Source organism: Grampus griseus (genome assembly GCF_964374135.1).
Source record: "Grampus griseus genome assembly, chromosome: 16".
NCBI lineage: Eukaryota > Metazoa > Chordata > Mammalia > Artiodactyla > Delphinidae > Grampus > Grampus griseus.
In genome coordinates this window covers 5,327,793-5,340,052 of record NC_139010.1, presented here as the reverse complement: position 1 = coordinate 5,340,052, position 12,260 = coordinate 5,327,793, and positions in this window count along the sequence as shown.

Below are 12,260 nucleotides of genomic sequence, written 5' to 3'. Positions count from 1 at the left end.
TGACTGGATTCGATCTTTCTGGCCTTCCTGCCTGAGCCAGAGTGCATTTTGATTTCGTGACTACCCTGCACTGTTTCTTAAGTCAGTATTACATTCATGTTCCCCTTGTGGATTAAGTGGGGCTGACTATGAACGCCTTCCCAGTTTCTGCCTGTGCAGTCCCGACACTGCACCCAGTACAAGTGGTGATGGGGACACTCAGGAAGCTGCCCTGAGGACCTTTCATGACTATTCATGACTGGGAGGGCCTACTTGACAACTAAACAGATGTGGAGAGAAATAAGAAAAAGAAGCCGGGGAGACTCTGATGTGTCCATCTCAGACAACTGCATGATTAGCAGAGCCTTGAAATGCAAGAGTAGGCTGGGGTGAAAGCTGATTTAAACTTTTGGAGTTCAAAGTGCCGGCAGGACATGAAGGTAGCTCCCCGGCAGACAGCTGGAAGCACTGATAGTGTCTTCTCCATTTGGAATTCTGCACCTTCAGCCAAATGCCCACAGGTCATGTCAGACACTATGTAAAAGCCTAGCCAGAAGCTTCCTGTCTAAAATACTTAAAAAGAGTGTGTTGCACCCTGTTTTTCTGTTATGGTCTTTCCAGCACTTCAACCCTTAATTTATACTCCAAATTTCCTGGTATCTCCTTGGTTTTCTTGCTTGGCATTATCAGATTCTAACGTGCCATAATTATATTTACCTTTTTCATTCTTCCTCACTGTGTGCTACATACAAGTGAGGATTATTTTTCTGTTTTACTCACTGTTGTACCACTAGTGACTAGAACAGCATCTCACATATGCTAGGCACACAAAAAATACCTGTTGAATAAATGAAAGAAAAAGTAAATAACTTTTTTAAAAACATTTCACGTATATTCAAACCTTATATCCATTAGCAGTAGGCCTACATGAGGGGAATTATTAAAAAGTATTATATTTGTAAATATGTTTCTCAAAATGACTATCCACTCTACTGATTCCAGATCTAATTACACTGGAATAATTAATTGCTTTATGTCCTACTTAGAGATTTCTCAAAATTATAGCATTAGGATGTTAATATTATCTCCTAAACTATAAAATGATGTTTAATTTGCTTCTTCATGTAAGTTAAACATAATTAGAATGCTTAGTGGGCCAGAAGGCAATTTTGTTTGATGAAGCTGGTCTTCCTCTTTTAGTATTAGGTTCACTTAATACAAGATGACATTATCTTTATAGATCATTTAAATTTTATATGGATTACCTTTACAAAATATTTCTAAAATACAGTCATTTCATTGTTACAGTGTTACTCATGGATTAGTTAAGATCCCCTTGAGGAAGTCTATTATTTCTACTTCCCTCTGAAATAGTTAAAGTGTTCATAAAACTTAACTCATCAGAGAGCATGGGAGATGTCATACAGATCTTGATGGCATAAACATTCCTGAAGAGTTCTGAAGTATTTTGATCATTTTGAAAATAAATTTAAAATCCAATTAATAAAGAAGTGATTTTCTAAAATGTATGCAACATAAGTAGCACAGGAAATTCTTTAGAAATTTCATTTTAAACACTTTGTTCAAGAAGTAAGTCTTCTCTGCAGCAATGAATTTCTCACCATCTTCACTTGTTTATTATATTCAGGTGATTGGTATTAATTTGTCTCTTGTTTCTTTTTGCATCTTCATTTTGAAGTCCGATTGGCATTCGTTCCGTACAGAAAACAATTTAATTTTCATTGAGGCCTTTTCAGACTACGTACATCTGCAAAAAATATCAAAGGAATGATCCAGAGCAGCAGCTACTACAAGGGAAGGATCTTTGTTGGAAACGTGAGTAAGAAAGTAACCAAAGTTATTAATCATTTTCTCAATCCTTTCCACATCCCTGCCAGTGATTCCTAGGATACAATACTAATAATATTTCCTCTGACATAGGCATTACTATAACGAAAGCTCCCTTTACATAGTAACATTGACTCAATCGGGAGTCAAATGCTGAGAAATATTTTTAGAGGCCATTGTTTGCAAAAGATGCCTTCTTACATTTTTTTTGGAATTGCCATGCATAAGCAAAATTTGATCAACAGAAAAGAAACTGTGATGGACGTTCTGCAAGGTCCCAATGGTTCTGACAGCAAAAGAAAAGAAAGGGTCTAGTGACAAAGCAATTTGCAGATGGATACATAAGAGTATAATGTCATTTCTGTGAAAAAAATTCCAATACACAAAACTATACCCTTCTATTACGTACACAGAATGGTGACTGTAGAAAGTATGTGGGTAGCAGTTTCCAGAAGAGTGCTGGATTTAACTTGGTATTCTTTAAATGTATGGCCCTGAGATTATATATAATTACTCATGGAATAAAACGATGTGGAGAAAGACTTCACATGACTATAGAAGAAAAGACAAAATGGGTCAAAAACTCAACTCAAAACAAATTTTTGAAGGTGGCTCTAAGGAATTAGTTTGGAAAGGTAGTGGAGTGTAAACGTGCTCTACAGAGCTCTTTGAATTAGCTGCGTAAATTGTGTCTTTTAACTTTTACAACAAGATTGAGGCAGGTAGTATTATTTGCTCTTTACAGATGGGCAAACTGAGACTCAGGAAGGTGTCTCACTTTCAAATCTCACATACATATTAAGGGAGTTTGAATTTGAATTAGGTTCTTTCTCCAAAATCCATCCTTCTGCCAGTGCACCAGATTGCTTCCAGTAACTTGGTCAATTTCATTCTGTGACCACCTACTAACATCTTTTGTTTTTAAGTCCTTTCATCCTTTTATTATTTGAACACTGTTATTCTATTACAAACAAATGAGTATATTATTGATTGGTTCTTTTAGATCAAAACAAATGTATTTAACAAATGTTTTACACAGTTATTGTAGAATCACTGCAGAATAAGAAAAGATTAAAGAAGGAAAAAAATTCTACATGTCATACCATTTAAAGGTAGTCACCGTTAACATTTTGGTAAACATCCCATTGCAGTACTGTTTTATAGTCAGCTTTTACGAATTACTCATTCGGGGGACTTCCCTGGTGGTACAGTGGTTAAGCATCCGCTTGCCAATGCAGGGGACAGGGGTTCAAGTCTTGGTCCGGGAAGATCCCACATGCCACGGAGCAACTAAGCCCATGTGCCACAATTACTCAGTCTGTGCTCTAGAGCCCGCAAGCCACAACTACTGAGCCCACGTGCTACAACTACTGAAGCCCACGCACCTAGAGCCCATGCTCTGCAGCAAGAGAAGCCACCACAATGAGAAGCCCGTGCACCGCAAGGAAGAGTAAGCCCTGCTTGCTGCAACTAGAGAAAGCCTGAGTGCAGTAACGAAGACCCAACGCAGGCAAAAATAAATAAATAATTTTTTTTTTTTTTAAATTACTCATTCAGGACTTCCCTGGTGGCACAGTGGTTAAGAGTTGGCTGCCAACGCAGGGGACGTGGGTTTGAGCCCTGGTCTGGGAAGATCTCACATGCTTGGAGCAACTACGCCTGTGCACCACAACTACTGAGCCTGCGCTCTAGAGCCTGCGAGCCACAACTACTGAGCCTGCGAGCCACAACTACTGAAGCCCGTGTGCCTAGAGCTCGTGCTCCGCAACGAGAGAAGCCACCACAATGAGAAGCCCACGCACCGCAACGAAGAGTAGTCCCTGCTTGCCGCAACTAGAGAAAGCCCGCACGCAGCAACCAAACCCAATGAAGCCAGAAATAAATAAATAAATTTATTTAACAAAAAAAAGAATTACTCATTCAACAAGTATTAATTGAATGTTGAAATATGTCATTATATAACAATGTGTTGTAAACATTTTCCCATCATTAAATATCTTCCACGGTCACACTTGTTGCACTGTAAAATTTTTAAGATCAATCTCTACCCTTTTGCTTATTTAATGGAGGATACAAGCTAATATTTTTGTATTTAATGAGAAACTCCAGAGAAATTAAATTATTATTTTAGTAATAGAGGCTCTAAGTTCTCTACAGAACCAAGTGTCATAACATTTGTAATTTGTTTTACCTGCTTTAAAGCCATTTCGTTTGGGTTGCTATATGCTGGAGGTTGGCAAATTATGGCCTGAGGGTCAAACCTGACCCACTGTCGGTTTTTGTGATACAGTTTATAGGAACACAACCACATTCATTTAGTTACTTGTCTTTTGCTGTTTTGTGCTACAACAGCAGAGTTGGTGGCCCACAGAAAGAGTGTGGCCCCCCAAAGCCTAAAATATTTAATATGTGGGCCTTTACAGAAAAGGTTTGCTGACCCCTGATACACACTACAATGTTGATTCCCGCTCAAAGCTTCTCTGGCCCATATGCTCACAAATCCCCATATTCTGGTACTAGAGACGCGATTCCAAATAGAGCATCCAGGTCCAGAACATAATGTCAGATGCCCAAATCAGAATCAGTCTACACAGCTTCCCCCAAATTCATGAAATCAACAAAATGCAAATAAAACTAAACATTACCCAGCCTGCAGCATTAGTAGGAGACAGGGAACAACTCAAACATCAAATTACCTGTAAGAAGAGAAATAAACACCAAACTCCAGTAGAATTCCTGCTCCTACAAGCCTATGGAGGCTAAGAGTAGGGGGACAGTGGCTTAAGCAACTCCATTTAAAAGAAAAGAGGGGAGCAAAGGACTTAAAGCATTGACCAAAATCACCCCAGGAAGAAAACGTTCCACATTGAGTGTTAGCACTCAGGTCTGGGAGGTGATCATTCACAGTCCTGGATACATGGAAGACGCTTGAAGGTGATGGGGCTGGAAGCAGCTGCCTCCAATCAGGACTTGTCCTGCAGGGTGTCAGTCAACAGAGAGGGGGTGGGGCACCCCGGAGACACCACAGCAAGGGGAAAAGAGAAAGTTAAATCAAGGATCCGAAACAACAGGACACACCAACACTTTCACTCTCCAACACTACCATAAACTCATTTATTTAAAAGAAACTGTATGTCCATATCCTGGCTGAATTGGGCATTCATATTATGTGTTAAATGCCCAGGAATAGCAAAAAATTAAACCAACTCCATACAAAGCAACTATAAGAACACAAAAACAAAACAAACAAACCAAGAATCATACTTTTAGCTGATGAAAACTCTCTCCCCCAAACCAGCCACCAAGTAGTATACTGTGACACAAAATTCTATGAATTATATATTCTCAAATAAGCATGTAAAGATAATTTTGTAGGACACCACTTAGAATCATAAATTCAAACACTAAGAAGAAATATGGACCTCCCGCCACAAAAAAACAAAACAAAGCAAAAAACAGCAAGAAATGCAACAAGAATTGATCAAAGTCAGTAAAGTAATTGAAGAAAAAAGCATAAGGTCTAAAAAATGAAGGACTACAAAGTGCCCAAGGAAGAAGGAATTCAAATAAAGACCTAATAATAAACAATGAAGAAAGTGAGTAAAACAACAAGGGGATGAAACTGAGATAAAGATATTTTAAAAGGGATTAGAGACAATATGATGGGAATGGAAAACAGACACACACAAAATCAACATACATATAACTGGAATCTCTGAAGAAAAGAAATGAAACAAGGGAATAAAACTAGTGTTGTTTTAAAAAAAAAACTTTCCCAAAGTGAGAAAACATTAATATAGATATTGAAAGGGCTCACCACATACATGGGAAAAATGACCTGTTATGATGAACTCCGAGGTATAACTTAGAAAAATCAACAATGAAATATTCCCAATGTTTAAAATGCAATTAAAAATTATTGTACACTAGAAACTAACACAACACTGTAAACAAACTATACTTCAATAAATTTTTTTTTAAATTACTAAATCTGCAAAGAAGCAGAGAAATGTAATCCATAAACAAAGAAAAATTAATCCAATTGCAACAGACCCAGAAACAGTGTGGAATAAGCAGAGAAATCCTTTATTTATTTATTTATTTTATTGAAGTATAGTTGATTTACAATGTTGTGTTAGTTCCAGACGTACAGCAGAATATATATATTCTTTTTCAGAGTCTTTTCCCTTATAGGTTATTACAAAATATTGAGTAGGTCAATATTTATTTATACAGTAGGTCCTTGTTGGTTAACTATTTTATATATAGTAGTGTGTATATGTAATCCCAAACTGCTTATTTATCCCCCCCTCCCCTTTCCCCTTTGGTAACCATAAGTTTGTTTTCTATGAGCAGACAAATCCTTTAAAACACCTTTTATGAAAACACTCAAGGATGTAAAGAAAAATACAGATGTACTGAGGGGAGAAATAGAAGATATAGAAAGAAAAGGCCAAATGGAAATTCCAGACCTGAAAAAGATGATGTAACCAAAATGAAAAAAATCACTGGATGAGATTATCAGAAGACTAGACACTGAAAAAAAAAAAAGATCATGTGCCTGAAGATACAGCAAAAGAAATGCTTTCAAATGAAAGCACAGAGGGGACAAAAAGACTGAGGGGAAAAAACAAAAGAACTTCACTTCAGTGATCTATGGGACAATATTAAGTTGTCTAATATATGTATTATTTGAATCTCAGGAAAGTGGGAGCAGAAAACTATTTGAAGAAACAATAGCTAGAATGTTTTCTGACTTGATGAAAACTATAAACATACATATCCAGGAAGCTCAATGAAGTTAATCAGAATTACAACAAAGAAGACAACACCAAGTCATGTTACTGTCAAATCACTGAAAACTAGTGACAAAGAGAAACGTTTAAAAGCATTCAGAAAATAAAACACGTTAGCAGTGGACCAAAGGTAATAAATACCAAAGACAATTTTCAGAAACAATAGAGCCAGAACACAATGGAAGGACAACTATGTTTGGCTAGAAGAAAACCCCTCAACTTACAGTTCTATATCCAGCAAACGTATTTTTCTTTTTTTTTAATATTTATTTTTTTATTTGGCTGCATCAGGTCTTAGTTGCGGTATGTGGGATCTAGCTCCCTGACCAGGGATCGAACCCGGGTCCCCTGCATTGGGAGCATGGCGTCTTAACCCCTGGACCACCAGGGAAGTCCAAAAATATTTCTCAAAATAAAGGCAAAATAAAGAGTTTTCAGGCAAACAAATGGTGGGAGAATTATTATTATTTTTTTCGGCCAGCCAGACTTGCACTAAAGAAGTGTATGGAAGTTCATTGTGCTTCCATATTATGGCAGAAAAACACCAATTGTGCTTCCAATTATGGCAGAAAAACACCACTCTACCAAAGTAGAGCAGGAGAGAGAAAGTGAAGGGGCAGAAGAGGGTAAGGAAGAGAAGGAGAAAGAAGGTAGAGGAGGGGGGGAAGCAGAAGCAAGAGCAGGAAATCAAGAAGAGAAACAGAACAAGCAGAAGCAGAAGAAGCCTCCTGTAAATAAGAGGGCCATGTGCATATGTTTATGTATTTTCTATACCTGCTTTCACATTACCATAGCAGATGTGAGTAGCTGTGACAGAGACCAGTTTACTATCTGGTTGTTTATGGAGAATGTTTGCTGACCCGTAGTCTATATATTTCAGTTAAATGGTAGAGACTATCAGATTGAATATAAAAGCAAGAGCCAACTATATACTATCTCCAAGAAATGTGCTTAAAACATAGAGACATGAGTAAAAGAATGAAAATAATATACCATACAAACACTAATTGTAAGATAAAGTGCTTATTAATATCAAAGTAAGCTTTGGGAAAGGTATAAGTAGCAGGAATAAAGGGGGACATTTCCTAATGATAAAAAGATCAGTTCAGTAAGAAGGCATACAATTTCAATGGAGTATTTAACAGAGCATTAAAATATAAAAAAGCAAAACCTCACAGAACAGAGAGAACAAGAACAACCCATAACTATAGTAGATTTCAACATCCTTTCTCAACAACTGATAGTACACAGAAAATAAGTAAGAATACAGAAGATTTGAACATTATCAACCAACTTGACCTAACTGACGTCTGTAGAACACTTGACTCAGCAACAGCAGAAAATACATTCTTTTTAAGCATACAAAGACCATTCACCAGAATAAGCCATAGACTGGGTCATAAAATAAGCCTCCAAAATTGACAGAGGATTGAAATCATAGAGAATATGTTCTCTGATCAAAATGGACTAAATTAGAATTCAACGGAAGAAAGACATCTGGAAATCCCATATATCTGAAAATTAAATAACACATTTCTAAATAAGCCATAGGTCAAAGAAGAAATAACAAGAGATATTACTGAAAAACATATTTTACTGAATGAAGATAAAAACACAACATATTAACACATATGGATTGCAGCTAATGTAATGTTTAGAGAGGAATTTATACCTTTAAGTGTATAAAGTGTAGTATATCTAAGGCTATCTAGCAATTGCATATATTTTCTTGGTTGACATGTTACTAGAGACTGCTTTACCTGGAAACAACTAAAACCAGTATTTTCTCAATAACTCCATGTCAGTATTACATATGCAGCTCATTTTGAATAATTTGTAAATCCTGTTCCTGGTTTTTAAAAGTCAGATGTCCAAAGTGCTTAGAAAAGAAGAAAGGTCTAAAATCATTGACTCAAGTTTCTACCTTAACAAACAGAAAAAGACAGCAAATTAAATCCAGAGTGAATTGAAAAAGGAAATTATTCACATAATAGCCAAAATCAATAGAACAGACAACAATAAAGAAAATCAATGAAAACAAAATTGCTTTCCTAAGAGAAACAAAACTGACAAGTCCTGAAACTTATATACTATTGTATATCAATTATACCTCAAAAAAAACCAACCACAAAACTGACAAATTTTTAGCTAGATGGATTAGAGGGGAAAAAGAGAGAAAATACAAATGATCAATATTAGGAAATTAGCTAAATGTTCAAACATAGGAGTCTGGTTAAATAAACTATGATATATTCACATGATGGAGACCCATGAAGTTGTAATAAAAATGAGGAAGAACTCTAGGACAAGATATGTGGTGGTTTCCAGGATATATTAAGTAAAATAAGTAAAATGCAGAACAGTACATGCAATATGCTATTTTGTGTATAAGAGAAGAGGAAATAAGAAAACATACACAAATCTGCTTATAAAAAGAAATACAGGAGACATTACAGCTGATACTACAGAAATACAAATAATTATGAAAGACTACTATGAATAAACATATGCCAACAATCTCGATAACTTAGAAGAAATGGATGAATTTCTAGAACCAGAAAACCTACCAAGACCAAATCTAAAGAAATAGAAAACCTGAACAGACAACTAAGGGGCATGGAGATTGAATCAATAATCAAAAACCTCCCAAGAAAGAAAAGCTCAGGACCAGATGGTTTCACAGGTGAATTCCACCAAACATTTAAAGAAGAATTAACACCAGTCTTTCTCAAACTTTTCCCAAAAATTGAAGAGGAGGGAACACTTCCAAATTTATCTTATGTGGCCAGCAATACCCTGACACCAAAGCCAGACAAAAACACTACAAGAAAAGAAAATTACAAACCTGTATTCCTGATGAAGATAGATGTAAAAATGCCCAACAAAATACTAGCAAATCAAACTTAATAGCACATTAAAAGGATCACTCACCATGAGCAAGTGGGATTTATCCCTGAGATGCAAGGATGGTTCAACATATGAAAATCAATAAATGTGATACACCACATTAATAGTATGAATGAAATGAAATATTAAAATCATATAATCATCCCAATAGATGAGAAAGCATTTGACAAAATACAACATCCTTTCATAATAAAAACACTCAGCATAATAAAGGCCAATATGGCAAGACCACAGCTAACATCATACGCAATGGTGAGAATTTTAAATCCTTTCTTTTAAGGTCAGGAACAAGACAGGAATGCCCACTCTCACCTTTTCTGTTTGACATAGTACTGGAAGTCCTAGCCAGAGCAATTAGGCAAGGAAAAAAAACAATAAAGGGCATCCATAGCAGAAAGGAAAAATTAAATTATCTGTGTTCACAGACGACATGATCTAATACATAGACAATCCTAAAGATCCAACAAAAAATAGTTGGAACTAATAAATTAATTCAGTAAAGTTGGAGGATGCAAAATCAACACACATAAATCAGTTGCATTTCTATACACTAACAACAGACTATCTGAAAGAGAAGTTAAGAAAGCAATCCCATTTACAATAGCATTGAAAACAATAAAATACTTAGGAATAAATTTAACCAAGGAGGTGTAAGACCTTTACACTGAAAACTATGAGACATTGAAGAAAGAGGTTGAAGGAGATACAAACAAATAGAAAGATATTCCATGTTCCTGGAAGAATTAATGTGGTAATGTCCATATTACCAAAAATGACCCACAGATTCAGTGTAATCCCAATCAAAACTGCAATGGCATATTTTCACAAAAATAGAAAAAACAATTCTAATATTTGCATGGAACCACAAAAGACTCCGAATAGCTGAAGCAACCTAGAGAAAGACAAACAACACAATACCTGATTTCAAGCTATATTACAAAGCTAAAGTAATCAAAACCATATGGTCCTGGCATAAAAACAGACACACAGAACAGTGGAACAGAATATAGTTTAGAAATAAACCTGTAAATATATGGTCAACTAATTTTTGAGAAGGGTGTCAAGAACACATGATGGGACAAGGGCAGTCTCTTTAATAAATGATGGTGGGAACACTGGATATTGTCATGCAGAAGAATGAAACTGGACACCTATATTTCACCACTAACAAAAATTAACCTGAAATCAAATGTAAGACCTGAAACCGTAAAACTTTTAGAAGAAAACATAGGGGAAAAGATCCTTGACATGGGTCTAGGCAATGATTTCTTGGATAAGTCACCAAAAGCACAAGCAACACAAACTAAAATAAACAAGTGGGACTACACTAAACTAAAGAGCTTCTGCACGGCAAACAGTAAATTGAAAAGGCAATCTACAGAATGGGAGAAAATATTCAAAAACCACATACATGATACAAAACTAATAGCCAAAATATGTAAAGAATTCACATAGGGGCTTCCCTGGTGGCGCAGTGGTTGAGAGTCCGCCTGCCAATGCAGGGGACAGGGGTTCGTGCCCCGGTCCGGGAAGATCCCACATGCCGTGGAGCGGCTGGGCCCGTGAGCCATGGCCGCTGAGCCTGCGCGTCCCGAGCCTGTGCTCCGCAACGGGAGAGGCCACAACAGTGAGAGGCCCGCGTACGGCAAAAAAAAAAAAAAAAAAAAAAGAATTCACATAACTCAATAGCAAAAAAAGTGAACAATCCAATTATATATTGAGCAAAGGACCTGAATAGGTTTTTCAAAGCAGACATACAAATGGCCAATAGGTATATGAAAAGTTGCTCAATATCATTAATCATCAGGGAAATGAAAATCAAAACCACAGTGAGACATTACCTCACACCTGTTAGGATGGCTTTTATCAAAAAGACATGAGATAACAAATGTTGGCGAGGATGTGCAGAAAAGGGAACGCTTATACACTATTGGTGGAAATGTAAATTGGTACAGCCATTATGGAAAACAGTATGGCAGTTCCTCAAAAAATTTAAATTGAACTACCATAGGATCCAACAATCCCACTTCTGAGTATATATTTGAAGGAATTGAAATCAGTATCTCAAAGATATCTGCATACCCATGTTCATTGCAGCATTTTTCCCAGCAGCCAAGATATGAGAACAACCTGTTTGTCAACCGATGAATAGATAAAGAAGTTGTGGGTTATATATACATATAGAAAATTCAGACATGAGAAAGGAAAAAATCCTTTCATTTGCAACAGCATGGATGGACCTTAAGGGCATTATGCTAAGTGAGATAAGTCAGACAGAGAAAGACAAATACTGTATGATCTCACTTATATGTGGAATCTAAAAAAGTTGAACTCGTAAAAACAGTGAGTAGAATGGTGGTTTCCAGGGGCTGGGGCTGGGGAAATTGGAGAAATGTTTATGGGTACAAACTTTCAACTAGCAAATAAATAAGTTCTGTAGCTCTAATGCACAACAGATTGTTTATAGCCAACAATACTGTATTATAAACTTCAAAGTTAAGACTGCATCTTAGTTGTCCTCAACATAAACAAGAAAGTTCTGTGACATGATAAAGGTACCAGGAACACTAATCATATTGTAATATATAAATGTATCAAATTAACAAGCTGCATGCCTCAAACTTACATGATGTTATATGTCAATTATATTTCAATAAAGAAAAATACAGGATGGATAAACCAGAAAAGAAGAAGAAGACTGGTTACTCACAGAGGCAAGGAGGTGAAGTG